Raw genomic sequence first — 16,292 nt, 5'->3', positions numbered from 1 at the left:
TTTTTCACTGTATTTAAAGAATAATTTATTCTAATTGAATAACATTAGTTTATATTTTTTTAAATCTATATGATTACAATTGTTTTTATTTATATATGACCTAAAACACCGAACCTTACGAACAAGTGAAGAGAATGATTGAAGTTATACTCGAAAATATTATTCATGAAGATGTGATACAAGTATTTATGATCTTTTGTTTAATTGACTCGCTCTGCACAAAGAGGGCTCACTCATGTGTGCATAGCACTCGAATACGGGTGGGTGGAGACATCCTCTTAAATGATTAGAAGTATGGGTGCCTGTTAATACCTATTAATAATTGCGTTATGAAGAAATTTACCAAATTTTTGTAATAACTATAATCAGCGTTAGAACCTTTTTTAGGCCTGGGCCTCAGATTTCTGTATCTGTTTTATGATCATTTGTCAATCTAAGAGGCAAGTAGGTGATCAGCCTGTTCATGACACTTCTACTTTTTGGGTCTAAGCAAGCTGGTTTCCTCACGATGTTTTCCTTAACCGTTCGAGCGTATGTTAAATGCGCACATAGAGAGTTCAGATCTGGGGATCGAAGATACGACCTCAGGGATGGGATTCCCACGCTGAAGCCACACAACCCAGCTCTTACCATATTTTACCTTACACAAATCTTTAACGAGGGGTCTAGGTTAGGTTACGTTAGAACGACAACCTGCGTTGCTGTTTATAGGTTAAAGCAGCATTTTTCTCTTTCTCGAAGAATGACAGAAACTGAGAACAAATTTCAGAATTTTTCGCCATTCGGGATTCGAACCCGACGATGCCTTCATGAATAGACTTTGAACGAGACCCAAGAAGTAAATTACGCGTACCATTATATGAGACGTCAAACGGATTTCACGTCATTTCACCAGCATGATGTATTACGCCTTTTGGAAATTGCGGCCCTGAGCGATATTTTCTTTTAGCGCAGGTCAATACTCCCGTAGGTCAAAACGTATTGTATTAAACACTCATAACGTCGATACTTGGTGATGATGAAGCAATGGCTGTGCGCACACGTCTTTACGGGACAGCGAAACTTTATACTTCTATAATTTATGTTGTCCTAGTCTTGTCTCTGTAGGTAGGTTTTTTTAAGAGACAAACAACATATTTAAAAAAATCTTAAAAAAAAAATACCAATTCTTAAAAAGCCGGCAACACACCCGCGAGCCTTCTGGCATTGAGAGTGTCCATGGGCGGCGGTTTTACTTAACATCGAGTGAGCCTCCTGCCCGTTTTCCCCTGTTCTATGAAAAACAAATATATATTATTAAAAGCACTATTTAGATACAATTCAGCCTTATAAAATTATGTCGATTAAACAACTATATGCATCTTATTATTTTTTAATAACACTCCAGGGTAGCTCATAATTTATAAATATCAAACACACCACTACAAGCAATACACGTAAAGCCAGTTTGCTTATCTTGCCGAAGCCGCGTACAAATTAGTTGAAGAAGTCTATTAAGTATGAGGGTGTGCAATTATTTAACCAATTACCGTCTAAAATTCGTAATGTTAGCGCGTTTAACCAATTCAAAAGGGCATTAAAGATATCAGAATGAGTCTAGTAGACTAAAATTGGGACGGCTGATGGCGACGTGAGTCTCGATCGTATATATTAGGTTTCTCATGTAAAAAAAGTGATATAAAGTTATTGAAACAAGCAATAATTGAAAATAAACTTTGCCATGAAATACTTAATCTGAAAATGCAACGGCTACTTGCTGATGAAAATTCAAAGTTTTATTTATTTTGCTGGTGAAAACAGCGTTGAAGCGCCATTCTTTTAGCTGACAAACTGCATTGATCAATAAGATCAGCAACATTTAATTGGTACAATTCAAATTCATAAAAAAAGGGCTGAGATAAATTTAAGTAATAAACAGTGCAGAAAGTCTCTTCCTGCTCCGATGTACCCAAAAGCCTCGTATCTAGATTTATGAAGGTGTGGCGTATTAAATAAAAACATTTGTCAAACTCTAGACGTAACTAGAGACAGTAGATTCTGATCTCAGATGATATTATATGATAACTACAGGTATAGTGTTGTTTTTTGTTAACATAGCTTTTACACACTAAGAAAACACTTTTTAAACGGATTGAAGCTATGTATTATTATTATAAACTTATAATTATTTACATAGTTTTATATTTAGAAAAAAAACTTTTTTTCCCGTGTATTACGCTGTAAAGCACGCGAAATCACGGTGACTGTGACCACGCACGCTGTAAAGCACGCGAAACGTCGGAAAAAAAATAAAAAAATTAAAATTATGTAAATAATTATAAGTTTATAATAATAATACATAGCTTCAATCCGTCTATAAAGTGTTTTCTGAATTACAGGTTTATTTATTTATTTACACTTCGTTACATATGTAACATTTATACACAAATAAATAACAATACATAAAATTTTTAAGGGATGCAACAGGCGGTCTTATTGTTAGTAAGTGATCTTTTCCAGGCAACCCTAGTAATAGTTATACATTTCTTTTTTTGACGTTCATAAGTGTACATTGTTTTGTACATTTTGAATTTTGAGACGGTACTTCCAAAAACCAAAGGCCGGAGGATTAAAAATTCATTATTAAGATAAGGCGGATTTTCAGTTCTCTTCTGGGATTAAATTTAATTATTCGCATTAAGTTTAATGTAATGAATGCTAAAGTCGTCCAAGGTAACGTTATTTTGTGTCGTCGCAAAAATTATTGTACTGATGCATTTAATCTGACTTCGTTGACCCACTTTGGAGGCGTTAAACGAAAAATGTTGGATATAAGAGGGTATTTTCTTTTGTTTTAAACATGAAATTCACAAATTTACGTCATGCTGACATTTTATTTATTATTTTAAACACGTGCATGAATACGATTCTTGAATGATTTAAATGTTTGATGTTTTAAATTAATTTAATTTATTCCGCTAAATGAAATTATTAAATTAAAAAAAGTATACTAAATAGCCAAAAATGAAAAAACATTTTATATACTAGATAAACAGTTGTTTTACAAAACGTAGATGGAATTCCGTCTTCAAATTAATAATTACACAACATTGTGTGAGATAATGAATGAAACAATAATGCAAAATATACGTTATTTTACTAAATATTTATTCAATCACGAGTTATATCTGAAATTATTACTAAAATTAAATACAAATTCTTTCTTAAATTTTATTAAAAATAATATTAAAATGACCAAGGAGGTTTTCTGTAATGCGCGCATTTTTTAATCTATGGTAATTTTACTACTTATGGTTAGTATGTGTCTTAGGATTAAACCTGACTTAAACCCAAACGGTAAACTTTGAACGAATAAAAACATATTGCTAAATGAAACACGAGTGTGAAAATAATATAAAACTAATAAATATTATTGTGGTTTTTGTTTTACGTCTTGGTCTAAATATATAGTTTACAAGTCTAAAGTTATTAAGGTACTAATTCATACAGAGAGCTACGACATGCTACGAGATGTTACGAGATGCTTCGAGTTATAATATTTTGGAACAAATTAAACCAAGTGGTTCTTGTGACAACATTTTGTAAATAAAATTTAAATTTTCTTGAATATTTGTTTGAGTTAAATATAAAAATCTACTGAACCTTTTCAAGATAATTTCCTTTTTTTAACCATTTCTGTTAAACGACATTCATACGTATTTCAAGGATCGTCATGCTCACTTCAATGTCATTGTTTATGGCGGCGTCCATGCGTCGGGTTGTCTCTCTCCCTAAAATATGGCGAGGAACCGATGGTTGGCCATGCGTGATACTCGTGAACGGGTGCTACTTGTGGTGACTGGTCGGACTTGAATTCGTGTATGCGGTGATGTTAGTTATTTCGACTATGTATTTGTGTGTTCTTCCCATGAGAATGTAAGTGCGTGCTCCTATTTCACCATGCCTCCTGCTGATGTCATGTGAAACATGGTGTGATACAAAAAAAAATTGGTGATTAAAAAGAGTGGCGGAGAGATTTCTGCTAGTTCTTCTCTTCCGTTCTACTCCCTTGATTTGAGAACTGGCAGTAAATGCAAAATTAGAAGCATTTAATGTATATTCCTTTTTTTTCATATCGCAACTTTTGCGTTCTCTTTTTAAAGGAAATTGAATCAATAATATCATTTTAACCACAGTTATTCACCGTAATACATATATTATAGGGATTCTATGAGTCTGGAGGCACTCGTAAGTAAGTCCCAGAGCGCTTACATTGCAGAGACGCACTGCGCAAAAGTTTATTTCATTTAATTTATTTGCATACTCTTAGTTTATCAAGTCTTTTGTAAGTGCGGCGTGTTGCTTCGTTAGGTTTATACGTTCCTAGTACTTTATCATGGTTTATACCAGTGGCGCTACAACCCCTTGGGGTTTTGGCTTCAGATTTTCTGTAGCTTCGTTTAGTGATCAATTGGTTTTACTCAAATAGGTGATCAGCCATCACATGCCTGCCTGACACATGCCGTCGACTTTTTGGGTCTAAGGCAAGACGGTTTCCTCACAGTGTTTTCCTTACCTTCGAATCTACGAACTCAGAAATGAGAGTCGCACGTTGAAGCTACTAGACTAACGCTTTTCTCACTACACAGAACATTTTTACCAAGCTTAAAAGCTGGAAATATATTCAATATACTCTCTGGTAACTCTTCCCCTTATGTATAATAAATTCTGCTCACATAACAGGGGAATAAAATTGAATTTGACAAATTCAAACGAAACGAAAACTTTTTACAATTTTAAATTTATTTTTAATACATATATATTGCAAATGTTCGTGTGTTTAAAATTTATGTGAAATTAGCCACTTTATTTGCGGATTGAATCGGTCTGAAATTAGTCATCGTTGTAGCCATATTGATCCATGTAGCTCACGTTGTCCATAAATTCGTCCTAATCCGTCCTAGCTATCAGCTCGCCCGACATCGGCCGAACCGGCCTGACAACCCACACCGACCCTTGTTAAAGTGGCGCTTTAAATGTCTCGCTTTATTATGCTATCCTAGTACCTACTACAACGTACAGTTTAAAGGATCACACTAAAATTACCGCAAACTTATTAGAGACGTTAGTTAACTTTAACTAATTTTAACGTATTGTTTCTGAATCTGATAAATGTTATTACGTGATAATGACTAAAAGTTTAAAGTAAATCGCAAAGAGAATCACGAGGTTTTTCTATTTACCATTTCTTTTTTTATCAATAAAACCGTAATTGTCAATCTTTTTTATCTGTGCTTTACGTGGCCCTGTGGTGTGAGTAAAATGAACGACACAGCGTACCTAGTCCAGTTAACTTCGGACCACGAGGCAGAATACGTAATTCCACCCGTATCACTTGACGACTTTTCACAACTGACCGTTTAAAGGCAAAGGTTTTTACTGAACCAGCTGCCCACTGATGTATTTCAGAACCAATTCTTCTTTCGGTTCTTCAAGAAGCATAACACTTCTTAGAAGCCGAGCCCTTCGGCATTGAGAGCGGTATCACTTAACATCAGGTGACCTGCTAGATATATAAAAAATGATAATAAAAGAAAAGTAGCAAATATATGTTCACAAACGTTTATTTTTTATACCGTTGCAAACATGAACAGTTCCATGTTATTAATCTTCTTGTGGGTAGCGTAAAATGCATTAAGCGACTAACTCTGCAAAGTAAATAATGTTCGGTTAATGTACCACATCGCTCTGATTTTCACGCTTATAGTCACATTCATAAAGCTGTGTTTTAGTCAAGTATATTACTGTTTGGGTTTCACATTTGTGTCTTTTTTATTTATTATTTTTACAAGGCATACAGTGTACGTATGGTGATGTGCAAAGTCGGTTTTTATTCTAAGTTTGCAATATTTACGAGGCTAAAATTTAAATAACATTTTGTGCACTTCACAAATATAAAAACGTGTAATCATTATTATTATGAACGACTTCAAGAAATGAGCGTACCAATTTTCTAACAGCAACGCAACGTTAGCGTCGTAAAGGCGCCTAATTTTAAGAACTAATAAGTTGAAAGTAAATTATGTCTCGAAGGAAAGAAAATAAATATCATTACATTCGTCACGTTAATCATCCTCATTATTCAAATTTATCCTCATTAAACAATAAAGAAATCGTCAAAAAAGATCCCTAACTTTACCAGTTCTCTCATATCAAGAACAGAGAAGAACTATCAAGTCTCTCCGCCACACTTTAATCACTAAGGTTTTAGTTTAGACTGCAAGAAGCTGCAATCTTTTCCACGCTTTACAAGACACTTTCTTTTGCGGACTAGTGAACTATGGAGTAGACCCGGGTCTTCCTTGAGAGATACCGTCAAAAAGAAACAGTGTACTCGTTACTCAAAGGTCAGCAACGCACTCACCAAAATGGGTGCTTACGGCTGCGATTACTGCCCTTTTTGGGCTCTTGTGCTGAACAATATGTTGCAATCATACGTACAAAATAGTTTCAACGGCAGTAGTTGCTTTCACGTGAATTCAATAGTTATAACTGTTTAATGTCGTATCTATCGCATCTGACCTATCCTTTCAAACCGAATGAAAGAGTCGTGTTTCTTATATAAAATGTTAAGTTACAAAAACTGGGTCAACATGGGCAATTGAATGGCGAGTGAAGTTGCAAGAGTTCTTCTGTCTCTAATTGAATTTAATTACCTTAAACTGCCTCCAAGTTTATAAAGTTGACGGGACTTGGGTCGTCTGGTTTATTGATTCACTATCCGTCCGCAGCTTTGCTGGAATTTCGCGTGTTCCGCTACAGTAATAATCATAATGTTTGCGTTAATTTACCTCCGTAAAACCATAATGAAATATACACTCAGATAGTCCTGTATATTGATAAAATTGTTTATAAACCCTCCCGTCTTTTAAGCTTTTCACGTCCATAAAGACTCGACCGGGACTTTGTTTAATACGTAATGATTAAGGAGTTTATGTAGTACTGGTAGACTGGACAGTTGACTGGGTAGTCTTAGATGACTTAAAGTTCAATGTCCTAAGTCGGTCCTGGGCAGACCTTTTATATTACTCCACGACATTTCAGCTTCCTTCGCCTCTGAAATTGTGCTTCGTTGCCAGGTCTATTATGGGCTGGCTTAGCAATGTGACTTGGATCTGGATAAACCTATAAATTAGAACCTCTTTGCACAGCTCCCATAGCTGGTTAGATTCTTTTGGGGCAGAATATTCCAGGGATTTGATGAAGGCAGCGCTTCAAGAAGATCTGTAGTTGTTGTGTAGAACTCTTTGTATTTCAGGTTTCGCAACCATACAGCAACACGGTCTTGATGTTGGGTTAGGTTAGTTTGACTTGTCGTGTGAATTTCCGTCATTGCCAAATTGACCTGACACGTGATTTTCAATTTTTCCAAATTCTGTGAGTACGCATTAGTACTTAAATTTGGGGATTAGTTCAATTATTTCCTGCTTGATTAGTAGTAGGAATGTGCTGGCTGCGCACCGCATCTTCTTTGTCCTTCTCTTCTTAAGCTTAAAACCGAATTTTGCTACTTTCTAACGTAGATCTAATTTCATGTTTCATGTTCATATGCAGATAAAATTAGATCAGACGAATGAAAAATGAGACGAATGAGACTCAACAAGTAGACCATGGTCTAGGTCTTCCAAAATATTGGTAAATCCCCATGTGATTCTAGTGTTTTGAGCATAGTCTTGGACCATCTACATTAGTATTATAACTTATAAGTCTGTTTCAATTCTATGTCTGCCCTAATATCATGAAATATTTGAATTTGTGTATTGGTAAGTCCATTTACTGATGAAGGCTTATTGTAAATACAGCTATAGATTTAAAAATGAAGCTCTTTAACAAGTTTGGAAATTTCTGCCTGAAATTACACACTTGAACTTTTTACCTTGTTTTCCCAATAAAAACGGGACGGCTCAACTTTCATTAAGTTCCTTTTGCGAAACAGGAATCTTTTGTAAGGGACCTCATAAAGCCGCCTTGAAGGTTTGGTTGAATAATAATTAATAATTGTTGTTCTACAAGCTTCATTTTTTTATTTTCTTACAAGTTAGGTTAGCTTAAGATCTGACGTGAAGTCTTCATAGGCATTTGCATATTTTTTTATAGAACAGGGCAACCGCGCAGGCGGCTCGTCTGATGTTAAGTGGTTAAACATTTTTACGCTCCTCGAAACCGCTCAGTACTTTTAAAAGCTCACTAATTTAAGACCGGCGACACATTCGCGAGCCCTTCTGGCATTGAAAGTGTCTATGTCACTTAACATCAGGTAAACTTTCTGTATTTATTACGTAACGTAATAAAAAAAAACCTATGTGTCTACTTATGTACAAGCGTTGAAGTTATACTTCTTTGGCTTAACAAGACAAAAATCTTTCTAAACGCCATATTACGCCGTTTGTAGAAAAAACTATACTAACAAAAGAAAAAAGGTATTTAATACATTGAAAGTTTTATTATAACGCATTATCTGGTAAAATAAATATCACAAAACAATTATTTCTACATTATTAAAGAAATGGACATTTTTTTTATTTTAAAATGTTGAGTTAGCATAACTGCAGGGCGTTTATCATCATTTTCCCCTAACGCGCCAAAAGAGGTATTACTTCAAAAACAATAACAAATTATATTTGACATCTGTGTGTGGAGATTTTCGATTCTAAGGCTTGGATCCCACACAAAGTTTTCCTCCGCCGTACAAGCGAATGTTAAATGTTACAACATGCGTCATTCAAACGCACTACCTCCGGAGAGTGTGTTTGAATGTATTATCTATCGAACCACTAGGCGATGTAATATCCATTTAAAAATAAAATTGATCAGTAACCTCTGGGTCTCAGATTTCTGTATCAGATTCATGATTATTTGTTAATCTAATAGATAAGAATGTTAGACCTGTGCCAGACGCACGCCTCACGATGTTTTCCTTCAAAATTAATTTATTCATATAGGTAATAATGTACACTTATGATCGTCGAAAAAAATACATATTACATTCTAATTTTACATTTATTGCCAGTTTTTAAATCAAAGGCGTAGGACGAACTGGCAATAAACTCTTCGCCACTGATTTTAATCGCCAAGTTTTTGTTTTACCCAACGTCTGTAAGGAGCTGCAAGGTATTTCAATACCTATCTTTGTAATGGTTACCATACCAGACATCTTGTACGTGGGAACGTACGTGTACATTCACGTGGGAACAACACGCATATACACACCTTCTACTTCACTGTTCGAATGTTTGCAATTGGTGCACAGCCGGAAGAACGAACCTACGACCTCAGGGATGAGAGTCGCACGCTAACCGTATAATACCGGAAGTATTTTAACTTTAGATGAACTTGCGAAACCAAATTTACCCTTTTAATTAAGTTTCCAAGTTCAGCTGCCAATCTTCGACACCTTGCAGTGCCTCGGAATTGGCCAGTCTGACTTTGGTATTTTGATAGGTTTATGAATAAAACATTAATTTCAAAGTGAAACCAACATTGGTTCGACTCTCACTTATTTCATTCGTAAGCAATTACATTAAAATCAAATTGGATTTTTAACCCACTTAAGAAATAGTCTTATTGTAGTTTTCGGTATGATCTGTCTTACAAACAATTTGTATGACTCAAAACTTGACGATTATCAAGAGTGGCGGAGAGTTTCTCGCCAGTGCTTCTTGCCTCGCCCTTGACTTGCGAACTGTTAGTAAATGTAAATTTAGAATCAATTTGACACCTTTTCTGTTGATGTTCATAAGTATACTTGGTTACCTATATAAATAAGGTTATTTTGATGTTGTTTTTCATCTGTGTATGTCCAAGAGGCTATTGCTACGGCTATTGAAGGAAGGGGAGAATTATACTTCTATAATATTATTCCACTATCGAAGAGTGTACCAGTTCCTTACAGATTAGCAACTCACATTTTTTTCTCTTTATTATACAAAATAATATAATATAATCAGAATATGTTAGTTACGTTAGAAAACCGCTGTGGTTTGTATTAATGTAACCATAGCAGTCTTCTTTAGGAGCTCGACAATTGCATATAAAAGTAGTTTTTTAATTTACTGTTTATGTTGGTTAGCGTTAGGCTTTCTAATATCTGATTGGGTTGTCAATTTCTTCAATTGTCTAGCAAATACCTCAACGTTCTCTCGCCATATACGTTGCTTGCTCTCGATGTACAGAGCCGAATTTGCGTTACGGCTCGAGTCTTTCCATCATGCTCCACTCGTTTTTTGTGTCATGTCGGAAAAAGTGCTCGATTAGAAGACATTTATTAACTTAGTCTGTTATGGGCAATATTTTGCAGTGTTGAAAAATTTCTGTTTCTTATTTTTTTTATGAATTGAGCACATTTCTCGAGACAACATGTTTGAGGATTAGCTTATATATACGGTTGAGATACGTTGGATAAGTTCTACCGTAGCTACTTAGACCGTAATTGATGACTGACTCGCAAAGCGCGTTGTAAAGTGCAAATTTTGTTTTCAATGGGATACACTTTTTGAGTATTGTTATTTGTGTCAAAAACTGTCGTAGCTTATCACAAACGTATTCTATGTATTGATTCCAATGCATGCTTTTGTCTATAATTAATCCCACTTCTGAGCCTCTTGGTGTAACAGGTAGGCGATTAGTCATTAATTCTAAATCCTATATATAAATAACTAGAATTTTTAAATTATTTGCAAGTAATTACTTGCTATACTACTAATTAGTAGTATTAAAATAATTGGATAACAAGAAAACAGTGGGATGACAATGTGTTCCACTACCACTGTAAGGAAAAAGTTATGTACTGCGGGCAAGAAGTGAAAAACTACTTAAGACATATAATTAGTTAGATAAGAATCGTCGTCCGTCGTTCCACAACTGAGCGTTTTTTTAAGATTCCAGTGGAACCAGCTGCCCACAAGTATTTCCGAACCAATTCGACTTAGGGTCCTTCAAGAACAGAGCGTACCAATTCATAAAAGCCCAGGCAACGCGCGAGCCCTCTAGCATTCAGAGTGTCCATGGGCAGCGTCACTTAACATCAGATGAGCCCTTTGGACCCTGTTCTATAAAAAAAAGAAAGGAACAAAACAATAAAAACTTCGATACATATATCACGATACTTTTAGTTTTATTATTATTTACTTGTGTGAAAGGTGTGTTATAAAATCTATTTCTAGATTTTTTTATCACTATGAAGGCTTCCAACAAATTTGACTCGCATTGTAATTTATTCGATATTATACGAAATCCTTTGTCATCACCAAGCAACCCTCCATTAGTACGGATTCCATACGTACTTTCTTTGTAAGCAGTCCATTTCAAACAATGATATTTGAAAATCAATTGTCCTCAGACTACTTTACTTTACAAAAATTTGTAACACAATTTACTAGGAACACAATTTGTCAATTGTCATAATATAAGTAGATAATTAAATTGACAAACAACTTAATTTACAGCTAAGAACGCATTGCGCGATATAACGTCTTATCTGTGCTGCTCGATGGTGCAGAAACTTGGACGCTGACAGAAAAAAAGAATAACGAAAAATTGGTAGCGTTTGAGATGTGGTTTTATCGATGTATGCTTAAAACATTTTGGTCAGACCGCATACGAAATACAATCGTGCTGGACAGAATGCAGAAGAACAAAGAAGTGTTTATGACGGTTAAGAAAAAGAAGCTTCAGTATTTCGGCAAGTGGCAGAATCTGGCCGAAGCCACGTCTTGGATGAAAAAGTATAGATAATAGTTTGGTCACAGCAGCAAGTCGTTGTTTAGAAAGCGGAATCCAAAATGAAACAAGCCATGATGATCGCCAACCTTCGCATGAAGAGGAAACTTTTAGAAGAAATTAAAAAAAAGTCATTTACAACTCCAACACAGAAATATACAGTATTTACAATATGCTTAACCTACATGGTAATAATAATTTTTACACTGCCCATCAATATTGTACGATGAAACAGCACTTTCAAAAAAAAACAACATCATCTATTCATATCGGTAAAACAATGTACACTTATTAAGTGTGAGACAACTATAATGACGATAAACGCCACTAAAATCCCCAAAAAAGGGCCCTTTAATTTTTATCGACTTTCTCAAGAATAAAATTTTCGTTAAACACTCTTAAACATCTTCTATACCCGTCTTATGTTCAAACTGAAACTATACTTCCTACTGTAACTTACGGAGTGTTCAGTATTATGTAACGAATTTTAATGGTGTTCCTCTTGTAAAACGTTACGATGCTGGGCCGGGAGAAATTACACGTTATTGTTAATAATATTTTCCACTTTCCAGTATAAAGAGTCACTGGGTGGTCACGAAACGTTTTACTATTGGGTACAGAAAACGTTACGGCCCGTTTCGAAGGTCCAAGAATCTCCAAAAATTGCGTGACGTACTTGAAAGCTCTCTTAATACTTGAAGACTTTAATATAATTAATATAATAACGTAATAAACAAAACGAGAACTTAAAATCGTTTTAATACATTATGAGTATTGCGATACTAGTGAAGTCGAGACAGGAAGATCAGTCTCTTGCAATAGTATTTAAGGTGCGCAAAGCGCGGTAAATGTTGCTTCCGTGAGTAAATTTGTACGCGTTCGCGGCATTCCTTGCATTTGCGGCCGCTTACCACGCTTGCTTATTTGCCACTCTCAACCCCGGTCTCTCCATTTCCGTATAATACCATACCTCTTAGAACCTTAAAGACCCCTTGCAAGAGTAGTAAAAAATTGTAAGTGTTATTAAGAATTTATTACCTCTCAAATAAAGCTGTTCACGGGAAATGGTAGTGACGGCTACTGTAATTTTTTCTTTTACACGTCCTTTTATATTATGTTTAATAAAGCTTTATTTTCTTTCACTTTAGTTTTACTAGACAGCTAATGCGTTATGGCGTTTATTGATTAAATATATATATTAAACTGTCAATCATGTTGCGGCGCTATCTTGAGTTCTCAAAGTAAACAACGACTTGTCATTATTTTAAATTTAAAGTTAGCTGTGTCTGGGATTACCATTATAACAATTTATAGAGGTAAATTTATATAAATTTGATTGAATGTGTCGCATCATAATTGTCAATTAGTTTAACCAGCTGTACAACTGGTTAGTGGACTGTGTAATTTGTATTTAAATTTATATGTAATAAATGTCAGGAGTATATGTTATGTATTAGTAAGCTGCGCTAGATAACTAAATACCTAACAACCCTACAGTATCCTAACATCCGTAAATATATAAATAAGTACGGGATGTCTGCACCAAGAGACCTGATGTAACAGACGGAACCCTACGCGCCAAGGTCTCAAGGACCAAAGGTCCAAGGTGGTGGGCAGAATCACCACGATAATTAAGGTCTTGAAGGAGTCTTTCACTTTGAGAGGATGCGAGAAATTAATAAGACATAATGTATTGTTATAAAACAATATTTTAAATACTAGTTTCACCTATTCACACATACGTAATATTATCCTTGTTAGCTGTTGGTGTATCGAACACAAGCTAATATCATGTCTATTAAACGTATAGTTCGTAGAATTATTCATTTTTAATTATTTTAACAATCGCGTGAAATAAGCAAGTGAACAAGTGACAATTTTGTGTTGAAACTCAGCGGGTAGGGGAAAATTTCCCCTGGGATTGAATTAATACTGCCATTTCGAAAGGATTTCCGTTCAATAAAACCATTCGGATACAAAATCATAGTATCGATTCGACACCGTTTGGGGTGGGCTGATTACTTTAACTCGAATGAAGTGGAATGTCGAAAACCGTAATGATGGCGCGTTTTATTCTGATTGGTCTACGGCAGGTCCAGTGAGCGTTGACCATGTGACCAAAGAAAGGGCTTCATAGCCTAGCGGTCTTATTAAGTAGCAGCTATGTGAGGGGTACTGGGTTCGATTCCCGGTTCGAGGGCAAGTTTTAATTTAATTTAAATTTGTTCACGGCCTTTGAGAGGGTTGTGTCGCACGGTCGAATTTCTATAGTATGCAGTGGGCATGGAACTATAGAATCCAATGTAGCAATACGTTCTAGGCCGAGGATGGAAATTACAAGTGGTCAGTAATTCAACATTCCTTTTTCCTTGGGTAGAATGCCTGGTGAACCCCAAGGGCCCATCTTAAGGGCATGTGAAGGGCTGAGGTGTTTTTAGTGGGTGGGGTCTCGCTACCCCTCTGAATACTGGATGGATTTGAGTGTAGATCCAGCCTCACACTCCTCGCGTCATGGTCAACATACACGGGCCTGCGTAAGCGCCTTAAATTATTTTGCGACTTACATTCTCATAAAGATGATTTTGGTTGGAAAAACTTTTGCAACGGATAACTATGAAATATTTCAAATCTAAATAAAGGTTTTTTTTTAAATTAATATACAAGACTTAATTAATTTATTTATTGAGCAGTGTTGGCCTAGTGGCTTCAGCGTGCGACTCTCACCTCTGAGGTTGTAGGTTCGATCCCCGGCTGTGCACCAATGGATTTTCTTTCTATGTGCGCATTTAACTCAATCTGAGGCCAAGATCTATTTAGGGTTGCCATTGGATGTTTTTATTAAAATTGTGTTTTCGGATTAACTCACTCGTAAATATCGTCTAAAAGCTGGGATTTTGTATCTATAAAACATATGCAGAATTGCCTTTAAAAGGGTTGAAGCGCCATTGATATGCATGACTGGCCGTAGAAATAAATGGGTATGTCTTGGATCAAAAATTCGTGAGTCAGAGGGATAGCCAATGAAACATATCTACAATTGTAACGACTACAAAGGGTGGAATGACGCCTGACTGGATTTCGTGAGGTTCTTGGTGTAATATTTTCAAGGCCTATTATCGTTATTTTTCACTAGTTCGTTGGTTTGGACTAATACCTGCAGCTGAGTTGTATAATCGGACTTCTAGGCAGAATACAAAATACCATCCGTATCACCTCGACGTCCGTCGTTCCACAACTGAGCGTTTTCGAAGGCAGTTTTTGCCACGCACCACCACTATGTGGAACCAGCTGCCCACTGAAGTAATTCCGAACCAATTTGACTTAGGGTCCTTAAAGAAAAGGGTGTACTAATTCTTAAAAAGCCGGTAACGCACTTGCGAGCCTCCAGGGAGTGTCCATGAGCGGCGGTTTTACTTAAAATCAGCATTAATTTACTTTAATTACATACTTATTACAACAAGAATGTATTACGACTATTTTAGTCTTTATGACTGAAGATATACGAATATATATATATATATAAATCTCCTGTCACGATGTTTGTCCGCGATGGGCTCCTAAACTACTTAACCGATATTAAATTAAATTGGCACACCGTGAGCAGTCTGGTCATACTTAGGAGATAGGATAGCTTAGATCTTTAATTATAGTCGCAATTTTATTTTATTGCAAATTTAAGTTAGAATAGTTAGCATAGCCATCCACCACGTGTTACTTAGACCGAAGTGTAAATCAAATTCAAATTATAGTGACGATAATACAGTGAAATTATTCTTTCGTGTCACGGTATTAAGGCTAACTAAAACCACATTAAGGAGAAACGAAGTTCGCTGGGGCAGCTAGTACGAATATATAAATCTGATGAATGAAACTACAATATTATGTTAAAGACACAATGTTGCTAGTGTGAATTCACTTGGCGACATATAAATATGTCGATAGTGTAGGCATTATATTAAGTAACAGATACGAACCTGAAATACAAAAATAATGTTCAATAATAGGTAACTTTTGAGGTATCTTTCTAGAATTTGGTGTAAATGTTTTGCAAAAAGTTGTTAAAAGAAATAGATATTAGTTCTTAATCATCCGGGTTACCAATACTAGTAGAAGAAAGTACTTCGCCTTCTTTTTTATCACCGAGTTTTGGGTCATACAATTGTTTGAACTGGAGGAAAACAATCATCAACCAAGGATTAAGATAATTTAAATATTCGTTGAATTTGTAAAAAAGCTTTATTGATTCATTTACGTCCGACGACAACATAGTCAGCAGTATACAGTATTTAAAATTTCTAAACCTACAAAGTAATAATTAAAAAAATATTAATAAGAAAATCAAAACACACACACACACACACATAGTTATTCCACAATTTTGACACAAAGGATATAGTGTTTCTGTCTGTAGATTTGGCGGAGCACGGCTCCACCTGAAAACAACAAAAAAAAAATTCTAACGTTCTTTACGACTTCTATATAGTACCCGAAAGTACGAGTACAAATGATCATGAAATTGATACAAAAGTCTGAGG

General features: G+C 35.4%; 1 protein-coding gene across 12 annotated transcripts in view; it reads left to right on the top strand.

The window, feature by feature from the left end:
• Window positions 1-16,292, top strand: part of LOC123717656 (neurobeachin) — a 468,381-nt gene that overhangs the window by 108,938 nt on the left and 343,151 nt on the right. The window lies entirely within an intron of this gene.

Source organism: Pieris brassicae, chromosome 13 (genome assembly GCF_905147105.1).
Source record: "Pieris brassicae chromosome 13, ilPieBrab1.1, whole genome shotgun sequence".
NCBI classification, from domain to species: Eukaryota; Metazoa; Arthropoda; class Insecta; order Lepidoptera; family Pieridae; genus Pieris; species Pieris brassicae.
The sequence above is the reverse complement of the archived record's forward strand: the minus strand, read 5'-3'. Positions and strand labels throughout refer to the sequence as shown.